Genomic DNA, 10,191 nt, shown 5'->3' with positions numbered 1-10,191 from the left:
ACGTATATGTTCCGTAAGCTGCACAAAAACTGTTTCACAGACTGACTCTGTGATCAGCAAACTCGCCAGCAGAACCGGGAGAAGAGCTCGAAACATAATCCAACTCATTTTCAGATTTTGTAGCATCTGAATCTGTAATTATCTGTCACTGTCTGAAGACACACAAGATGAGTGAAAAGGTAAAACCTCAATGTGATCTGTCACCTTGCTTGCACGGGTAATTATGACCTGCATTATGCTGCATTATGACCTCACAATGTCCACCCTGAATCATTTTTGCTGTAAGCACCACAAATCTCAAGGGCAACTACCATAGTTATGTAAAAGAAAAAGCCATAAAATGCATATTTGCACAAATATGAAGCACTATTTTTACCTCTGCAGTGACAGTCATTGGCATTCTGGCTGAGGGATATTGGAAATGCAGTCCCCAAAACCTGATGTGATCATACTTTTACTTAAAATAAAACACAAATATACTGTACATTGTTGGGTCTGGAGTGTTTCTTTTAATTTTATTTAGTGGACAACAAGCACTTTGACAGGGATAAGCAGGGATAAGATTTGTTCTTGTCTAGCTATAGATCGTCTGTCAGCATGTACTGTCCTTATGAAGTATATCTGAAGTGTCAACAAATGGCAGGACCTGATCAGGTAAAAGACATGATCTACTTTCCCCTACTGCTCCATGGACACCCCCTCCTACCCACTGCGTGAACCACAAAACTACCATCTCTGAACTTCTGATCTCCATCAGAACATGGATTTCATTCTGTTATGTGGTGTGATAGTCCAACAGTGTAGGATCCACAAAGTTCTGGCCTAGGTTTAGAAAATGTGCTCTCTTTTTCATGATGACATTTAAATATATATATATATATATATATATATATATATATATAGATATAGATATAGATAAATGGCCTTCTTTGTTGGATGTCCTTTACTTGCCCAGCCCCCCTTTTCCTATACATTAGCCACACTGAACTCATTCTTTATGGCAATGCAATGAAGTCCTTTCCTACACAGAGCATCATCAGAGTGTCCGACGGGGTGATTAAGAACGTGCCCTTCTAATGTTTACCGTACACAGTATAAATCAGGGTTTATGTGTATTAAACCATCACTAAATGGTTAATGTGCAGCTGTCCAAAACATTTTATTATGCAAAAATGTAAACTATTAACAAAAATAGAAAACAGCAAATTAGTTTAAACATTTTTGTAAAGTTCTGATACTGAAAAATACTGTTTAATCAGTGGTCTTATCACAGTACGCCTTGTTTGCGTTTATGTTGCTAATTTCTGTTCTTCATTATAACAGAATTTGCTACTTTTGAAGTGGGATCTTTTTATATTTGATAGAACACTTGTGGTTTTGAGGGGCTCGTGTATTATCATGATGAAATATCGCATAATATATAATTTGTGTTCAAAAGAATTTGACATTTTTGTGAAAAAGTGACTGTGAGCGCCAAACTGCCAGTCTGTATATGTATGTATGTATATATATATATATATATATATATATCTCCTTCTTCTGTGCCTCGTGCTTTGTCTTTCAGTGTTTTTACTCCGGCTCTCTTTCTGTGTCAGTGGTGTTCATTCACCTAATAGCTGTGATGAGTTAGCGACTCAAACCATTGCCTCACAGCTTCTTTTAATTTCTGTGTTTCTCTTTCTGTAAACAGAGAAAAGAAAAAATGTCGGTGCGCTAAGCTAGTGTCAGGCTCAAATAATACAAATGTATAATATGAGGCCTACCAAACAGTGTGAGCATGCTCTTTCTGTAGGCAGATAGCCAGCCATATATTTATCTTGGGAGATGCATTTATATTGGACATCGGCCTGATCCGGGCTCACCTCTGCAGCCTCTGCCCTTACTGCTGAGTGCCGTGATCTATTATATCTCAGAGCTTAGCCTCAGAAGGTGGAGGGGAACGGCTGGTACCTTCTAGTCTCAGAAGGTGGAGGGGGACGGCTGGTACCTTCTAGCCTCAGAAGGTGGAGGGGGACGGCTGGTACCTTCTAGCCTCAGAAGGTGGAGGGGGACGGCTGGTACCTTCCAGCCTCAGAAGGTCGAGGGGGACGGCTGGTACCTTCTAGCCTCAGAAGGTGGAGCGGGACGGCTGGTACCTTCCAGCCTCAGAAGGTAGAGGGGGAAGGCTGGTACCTTCTAGCCTCAGAAGGTGGAGGGGTACGGCTTGTACCTTCTAGCCTCAGAAGGTGGAAGGGGACGCCTGGGGGGGGGGGCGGGGAAAGCCAAGTGCCCACCGGCCCCCTGAGAGCTGACTTAATATATGCACATTCACACACTAACATACAGGCGCTCTAACACAACCACATTCTTACACTTACACACTAAGACTAACCCAGTCTAATACACTTACACATATTCACACTAAAACATCATCACAGCATCAAAGCTCACATCCCTACCTCGCCTGGGTCATTTATTATAGCTACTTTGCACAGTACACATTCCGTGACCCCATTGTGCACTCACCTTTGAGAGCGGATCTGTCCAAGTGGGACTGGCCCTCTTTAAAAAATTTTGGACTGGCCTGCTCCTGATTATATTAAACCTCCACACTGTAAATATCGTCTGTTTGAGATGTGTGCAAAATTAATGGAAAGCAAAATGTTGGTATCAACTGGTCCCTTTTATTTGAAAGGTTGTTGGTTTCAATAAAGACAGGGAACAACTCAATTTCAGATTTATTTAACCCAAACTACAGAAATGTGAAAAACCACAAAGACTTAAGTCACCTTTAAGAATGAGAAGGATCTCTTAATATATCACAGTGAAGTAAAGTTTCTACATTAATCACTAATTTACTAAAAGTAGAAATATTTAAAGGATATTGCACATTCAAAACCTTACCTTATGTGCCAACCCATCACACAGATGTGCTCTATTTTTCTAGTTACTAATACACACTATCCTAGCAGGGAATATATATATATATAATTTTTTTTTTTTACTGTTTTGGTTATTTTGGTATATTTTGCTTTTTTATTATTATTTATTCCGCAGAATCCTTCCATGCATTCGCGAGAGACACTGAACAAATCCTAAGCATTAAACTACATCTGATTGTTAAACTGGAAAACTACTAACCTCTATAGGATTTACCAAAAGACTAGTGAGCAACCTTAAACTCTTCAGTCCCAGGGTTTTCATAACCAAATTACCAAAATATTTTGTTCTTTTTACTATATCATGATGATTCCCGTTTTCCATATTTGATGAGCTTGCACAAATTATACATCCATTTTGTTCACGAGAAAGATCATAGAAATACATAAAACATAATTAGTAATAAAAAAAACCCACCAGTAAAATTGGGAAACAAATATATATTTATTGTGTAGGCACATATTAACATGTATTAACACAGATTATCTGGCATATTAACATGTAAAATTATTTACCATGCTCAGGGAGAGCTGATGCGTTTTAGTTTGACGGCAAGCAAAGTCAAGAAGCCCACCAGGCTAGCCCCCCCCATGTAGCTGCACATCCACTCATACGTTTGCCTGGACCCGGATAGCAGTATCAGTCCCGGAGAGATAAGCGTATGTTCACCGTATGAATATTAGGTGTAGAGGAGGTGGCATGGTCAGAATCTGTCGTAACGGTCGCATTTTGGTCTCCGCGTAATTCCGCACGCGTTATTGCAATCGTCGCGCCCCGGGATCTACGTTGAGGCGAAGAATTGCTGGATGGTGGTCTTTCTGCGCCAGTCCCACTTTGTTCCACGTCACGTTCAGAATCTCCTGTCTTTCTTCTGAATAGATAAATAAAAAAGACAGCAATGGCGGCAAGCAGCACTCCACATATAACAGTAGTAAGAACTATAGTCAGGTGGAAGTGTTGCTGATGTCTGTTATATAAACGTCTTAGAAGTGCCTCCAGTTTCTGGCCATGAAGTGGATGTACGATGGCAGGAGAGTTGTCATTTTGTTGTGTAATCTCGGAGAGTAATTGAGGAGCACTTGTAGGAAGAGAAATCATGTTGTCCATATCCTCTTCTTCAAAGTCCGGTTCATCCGAGCTAGTGGGTGTAGGAGGAGTGATGATTTCCGCCAGGCCTTTGCCATTCGCACTAGTGATGTGCACAAGGACTTTATAAATAGCTGTATTGGCATCCAGGTCCTGAGCTTCTACATCAAATTTATAAGTTTTTTCGTACTGAAAGCCAACTGGACCGTCTAGAATGATGAGACCCGATTTTCGGTCAACTTTAAACAGCTTCCGAACCTCATGAGACACCGAAGGAGTGAAACCATACACAGTTTCTCCTTTCATGGCTTTGTCAAGGTTAACTGCTTTCAGGTCCAGCAAGACTTGTCCGGGACGTATATGTTCCGTAAGCTGCACAAAAACTGTTTCACAGACTGACTCTGTGATCAGCAAACTCGCCAGCAGAACCGGGAGAAGAGCTCGAAACATAATCCAACTCATTTTCAGATTTTGTAGCATCTGAATCTGTAATTATCTGTCACTGTCTGAAGACACACAAGATGAGTGAAAAGGTAAAACCTCAATGTGATCTGTCACCTTGCTTGCACGGGTAATTATGACCTGCATTATGCTGCATTATGACCTCACAATGTCCACCCTGAATCATTTTTGCTGTAAGCACCACAAATCTCAAGGGCAACTACCATAGTTATGTAAAAGAAAAAGCCATAAAATGCATATTTGCACAAATATGAAGCACTATTTTTACCTCTGCAGTGACAGTCATTGGCATTCTGGCTGAGGGATATTGGAAATGCAGTCCCCAAAACCTGATGTGATCATACTTTTACTTAAAATAAAACACAAATATACTGTACATTGTTGGGTCTGGAGTGTTTCTTTTAATTTTATTTAGTGGACAACAAGCACTTTGACAGGGATAAGCAGGGATAAGATTTGTTCTTGTCTAGCTATAGATCGTCTGTCAGCATGTACTGTCCTTATGAAGTATATCTGAAGTGTCAACAAATGGCAGGACCTGATCAGGTAAAAGACATGATCTACTTTCCCCTACTGCTCCATGGACACCCCCTCCTACCCACTGCGTGAACCACAAAACTACCATCTCTGAACTTCTGATCTTCATCAGAACATGGATTTCATTCTGTTATGTGGTGTGATAGTCCAACAGTGTAGGATCCACAAAGTTCTGGCCTAGGTTTAGAAAATGTGCTCTCTTTTTCATGATGACATTTAAATATATATATATATATATATATATATATATATATAGATATAGATATAGATATAGATAAATGGCCTTCTTTGTTGGATGTCCTTTACTTGCCCAGCCCCCCTTTTCCTATACATTAGCCACACTGAACTCATTCTTTATGGCAATGCAATGAAATTCTTTCCTACACAGAGCATCATCAGAGTGTCCGACGGGGTGATTAAGAACGTGCCCTTCTAATGTTTACCGTACACAGTATAAATCAGGGTTTATGTGTATTAAACCATCACTAAATGGTTAATGTGCAGCCGTCCAAAACATTTTATTATGCAAAAATGTAAACTATTAACAAAAATAGAAAACAGCAAATTAGTTTAAACATTTTTGTAAAGTTCTGATACTGAAAAATACTGTTTAATCAGTGGTCTTATCACAGTACGCCTTGTTTGCGTTTATGTTGCTAATTTCTGTTCTTCATTATAACAGAATTTGCTACTTTTGAAGTGGGATCTTTTTATATTTGATAGAACACTTGTGGTTTTGAGGGGCTCGTGTATTATCATGATGAAATATCGCATAATATATAATTTGTGTTCAAAAGAATTTGACATTTTTGTGAAAAAGTGACTGTGAGCCCTAAACTGCCAGTCTGTATATGTATGTATGTATATATATATATATATATATCTCCTTCTTCTGTGCCTCGTGCTTTGTCTTTCAGTGTTTTTACTCCGGCTCTCTTTCTGTGTCAGTGGTGTTCATTCACCTAATAGCTGTGATGAGTTAGCGACTCAAACCATTGCCTCACAGCTTCTTTTAATTTCTGTGTTTCTCTTTCTGTAAACAGAGAAAAGAAAAAATGTCGGTGCGCTAAGCTAGTGTCAGGCTCAAATAATACAAATGTATAATATGAGGCCTACCAAACAGTGTGAGCATGCTCTTTCTGTAGGCAGGTAGCCAGCCATATATTTATCTTGGGAGATGCATTTATATTGGACATCGGCCTGATCCGGGCTCACCTCTGCAGCCTCTGCCCTTACTGCTGAGTGCCGTGATCTATTATATCTCAGAGCTTAGCCTCAGAAGGTGGAGGGGAACGGCTGGTACCTTCTAGTCTCAGAAGGTGGAGGGGGACGGCTGGTACCTTCTAGCCTCAGAAGGTGGAGGGGGACGGCTGGTACCTTCTAGCCTCAGAAGGTGGAGGGGGACGGCTGGTACCTTCCAGCCTCAGAAGGTCGAGGGGGACGGCTGGTACCTTCTAGCCTCAGAAGGTGGAGCGGGACGGCTGGTACCTTCCAGCCTCAGAAGGTAGAGGGGGAAGGCTGGTACCTTCTAGCCTCAGAAGGTGGAGGGGTACGGCTTGTACCTTCTAGCCTCAGAAGGTGGAAGGGGACGCCTGGTACCTTCTGGCCTTGGGGGGGGCGGGGAAAGCCAAGTGCCCACCGGCCCCCTGAGAGCTGACTTAATATATGCACATTCACACACTAACATACAGGCGCTCTAACACAACCACATTCTTACACTTACACACTAAGACTAACCCAGTCTAATACACTTACACATATTCACACTAAAACATCATCACAGCATCAAAGCTCACATCCCTACCTCGCCTGGGTCATTTATTATAGCTACTTTGCACAGTACACATTCCGTGACCCCATTGTGCACTCACCTTTGAGAGCGGATCTGTCCAAGTGGGACTGGCCCTCTTTAAAAAATTTTGGACTGGCCTGCTCCTGATTATATTAAACCTCCACACTGTAAATATCGTCTGTTTGAGATGTGTGCAAAATTAATGGAAAGCAAAATGTTGGTATCAACTGGTCCCTTTTATTTGAAAGGTTGTTGGTTTCAATAAAGACAGGGAACAACTCAATTTCAGATTTATTTAACCCAAACTACAGAAATGTGAAAAACCACAAAGACTTAAGTCACCTTTAAGAATGAGAAGGATCTCTTAATATATCACAGTGAAGTAAAGTTTCTACATTAATCACTAATTTACTAAAAGTAGAAATATTTAAAGGATATTGCACATTCAAAACCTTACCTTATGTGCCAACCCATCACACAGATGTGCTCTATTTTTCTAGTTACTAATACACACTATACTAGCAGGGAATATATATATATATAATTTTTTTTTTTACTGTTTTGGTTATTTTGGTATATTTTGCTTTTTTATTATTATTTATTCCGCAGAATCCTTCCATGCATTCGCGAGAGACACTGAACAAATCCTAAGCATTAAACTACATCTGATTGTTAAACTGGAAAACTACTAACCTCTATAGGATTTACCAAAAGACTAGTGAGCAACCTTAAACTCTTCAGTCCCAGGGTTTTCATAACCAAATTACCAAAATATTTTGTTCTTTTTACTATATCATGATGATTCCCGTTTTCCATATTTGATGAGCTTGCACAAATTATAAATCCATTTTGTTCACGAGAAAGATCATAGAAATACATAAAACATAATTAGTAATAAAAAAAACCCACCAGTAAAATTGGGAAACAAATATATATTTATTGTGTAGGCACATATTAACATGTATTAACACAGATTATCTGGCATATTAACATGTAAAATTATTTACCATGCTCAGGGAGAGCTGATGCGTTTTAGTTTGACGGCAAGCAAAGTCAAGAAGCCCACCAGGCTAGCCCCCCCCATGTAGCTGCACATCCACTCATACGTTTGCCTGGACCCGGATAGCAGTATCAGTCCCGGAGAGATAAGCGTATGTTCACCGTATGAATATTAGGTGTAGAGGAGGTGGCATGGTCAGAATCTGTCGTAACGGTCGCATTTTGGTCTCCGCGTAATTCCGCACGCGTTATTGCAATCGTCGCGCCCCGGGATCTACGTTGAGGCGAAGAATTGCTGGATGGTGGTCTTTCTGCGCCGGTCCCACTTTGTTCCACGTCACGTTCAGAATCTCCTGTCTTTCTTCTGAATAGATAAATAAAAAAGACAGCAATGGCGGCAAGCAGCACTCCACATATAACAGTAGTAAGAACTATAGTCAGGTGGAAGTGTTGCTGATGTCTGTTATATAAACGTCTTAGAAGTGCCTCCAGTTTCTGGCCATGAAGTGGATGTACGATGGCAGGAGAGTTGTCATTTTGTTGTGTAATCTCGGAGAGTAATTGAGGAGCACTTGTAGGAAGAGAAATCATGTTGTCCGTATCCTCTTCTTCAAAGTCCGGTTCATCCGAGCTAGTGGGTGTAGGAGGAGTGATGATTTCAAGTATATCTGAAGTGTCAACAAATGGCAGGACCTGATCAGGTAAAAGACATGATCTACTTTCCCCTACTGCTCCATGGACACCCCCTCCTACCCACTGCGTGAACCACAAAACTACCATCTCTGAACTTCTGATCTCCATCAGAACATGGATTTCATTCTGTTATGTGGTGTGATAGTCCAACAGTGTAGGATCCACAAAGTTCTTGGCTAGGTTTAGAAAATGTGCTCTCTTTTTCATGATGACATTAAAATATATATATATATATAGATAAATGGCCTTCTTTGTTGGATGTCCTTTACTTGCCCAGCCCCCCTTTTCCTATACAATCGCCACACTCAACTCATTCTTTATGGCAATGCAATGAAGTCCTTTCCTACACAGAGCATCATCAGAGTGTCCGACGGGGTGATTAAGAACGTGCCCTTCTAATGTTTACCGTACACAGTATAAATCAGGGTTTATGTGTATTAAACCATCACTAAATGGTTAATGTGCAGCTGTCCAAAACATTTTATTATGCAAAAATGTAAACTATTAACAAAAATAGAAAACAGCAAATTAGTTTAAACATTTTTGTAAAGTTCTGATACTGAAAAATACTGTTTAATCAGTGGTCTTATCACAGTACGCCTTGTTTGCGTTTATGTTGCTAATTTCTGTTCTTCATTATAACAGAATTTGCTACTTTTGAAGTGGGATCTTTTTATATTTGATAGAACACTTTGAGGGGCTCGTGTATTATCATGATGAAATATCGCATAATATATAATTTGTGTTCAAAAGAATTTGACATTTTTGTGAAAAAGTTACTGTGAGCCCTAAACTGCCAGTCTGTATATGTATGTATGTATATATATATATATATATATATCTCCTTCTTCTGTGCCTCGTGCTTTGTCTTTCAGTGTTTTTACTCCGGCTCTCTTTCTGTGTCAGTGGTGTTCATTCACCTAATAGCTGTGATGAGTTAGCGACTCAAACCATTGCCTCACAGCTTCTTTTAATTTCTGTGTTTCTCTTTCTGTAAACAGAGAAAAGAAAAAATGTCGGTGCGCTAAGCTAGTGTCAGGCTCAAATAATACAAATGTATAATATGAGGCCTACCAAACAGTGTGAGCATGCTCTTTCTGTAGGCAGATAGCCAGCCATATATTTATCTTGGGAGATGCATTTATATTGGACATCGGCCTGATCCGGGCTCACCTCTGCAGCCTCTGCCCTTACTGCTGAGTGCCGTGATCTATTATATCTCAGAGCTTAGCCTCAGAAGGTGGAGGGGAACGGCTGGTACCTTCTAGTCTCAGAAGGTGGAGGGGGACGGCTGGTACCTTCTAGCCTCAGAAGGTGGAGGGGGACGGCTGGTACCTTCCAGCCTCAGAAGGTCGAGGGGGACGGCTGGTACCTTCTAGCCTCAGAAGGTGGAGCGGGACGGCTGGTACCTTCCAGCCTCAGAAGGTCGAGGGGGAAGGCTGGTACCTTCTAGCCTCAGAAGGTGGAGGGGTACGGCTTGTACCTTCTAGCCTCAGAAGGTGGAAGGGGACGCCTGGTACCTTCTGGCCTTAGGGGGGGCGGGGAAAGCCAAGTGCCCACCGGCCCCCTGAGAGCTTACTTAATATATGCACATTCACATACTAACATACAGGCACTCTAACACAACCACATTCTTACACTGGCCTGCTCCTGATTATATTAAACCTCCACACTGTAAATATCGTCTGTTTGAGATGTGTGCA

This window comes from Spea bombifrons, chromosome 2, assembly GCF_027358695.1.
Source record: "Spea bombifrons isolate aSpeBom1 chromosome 2, aSpeBom1.2.pri, whole genome shotgun sequence".
In the NCBI taxonomy this organism is placed as follows: Eukaryota; Metazoa; Chordata; class Amphibia; order Anura; family Pelobatidae; genus Spea; species Spea bombifrons.
This window is presented reverse-complemented; position numbering follows the sequence as displayed.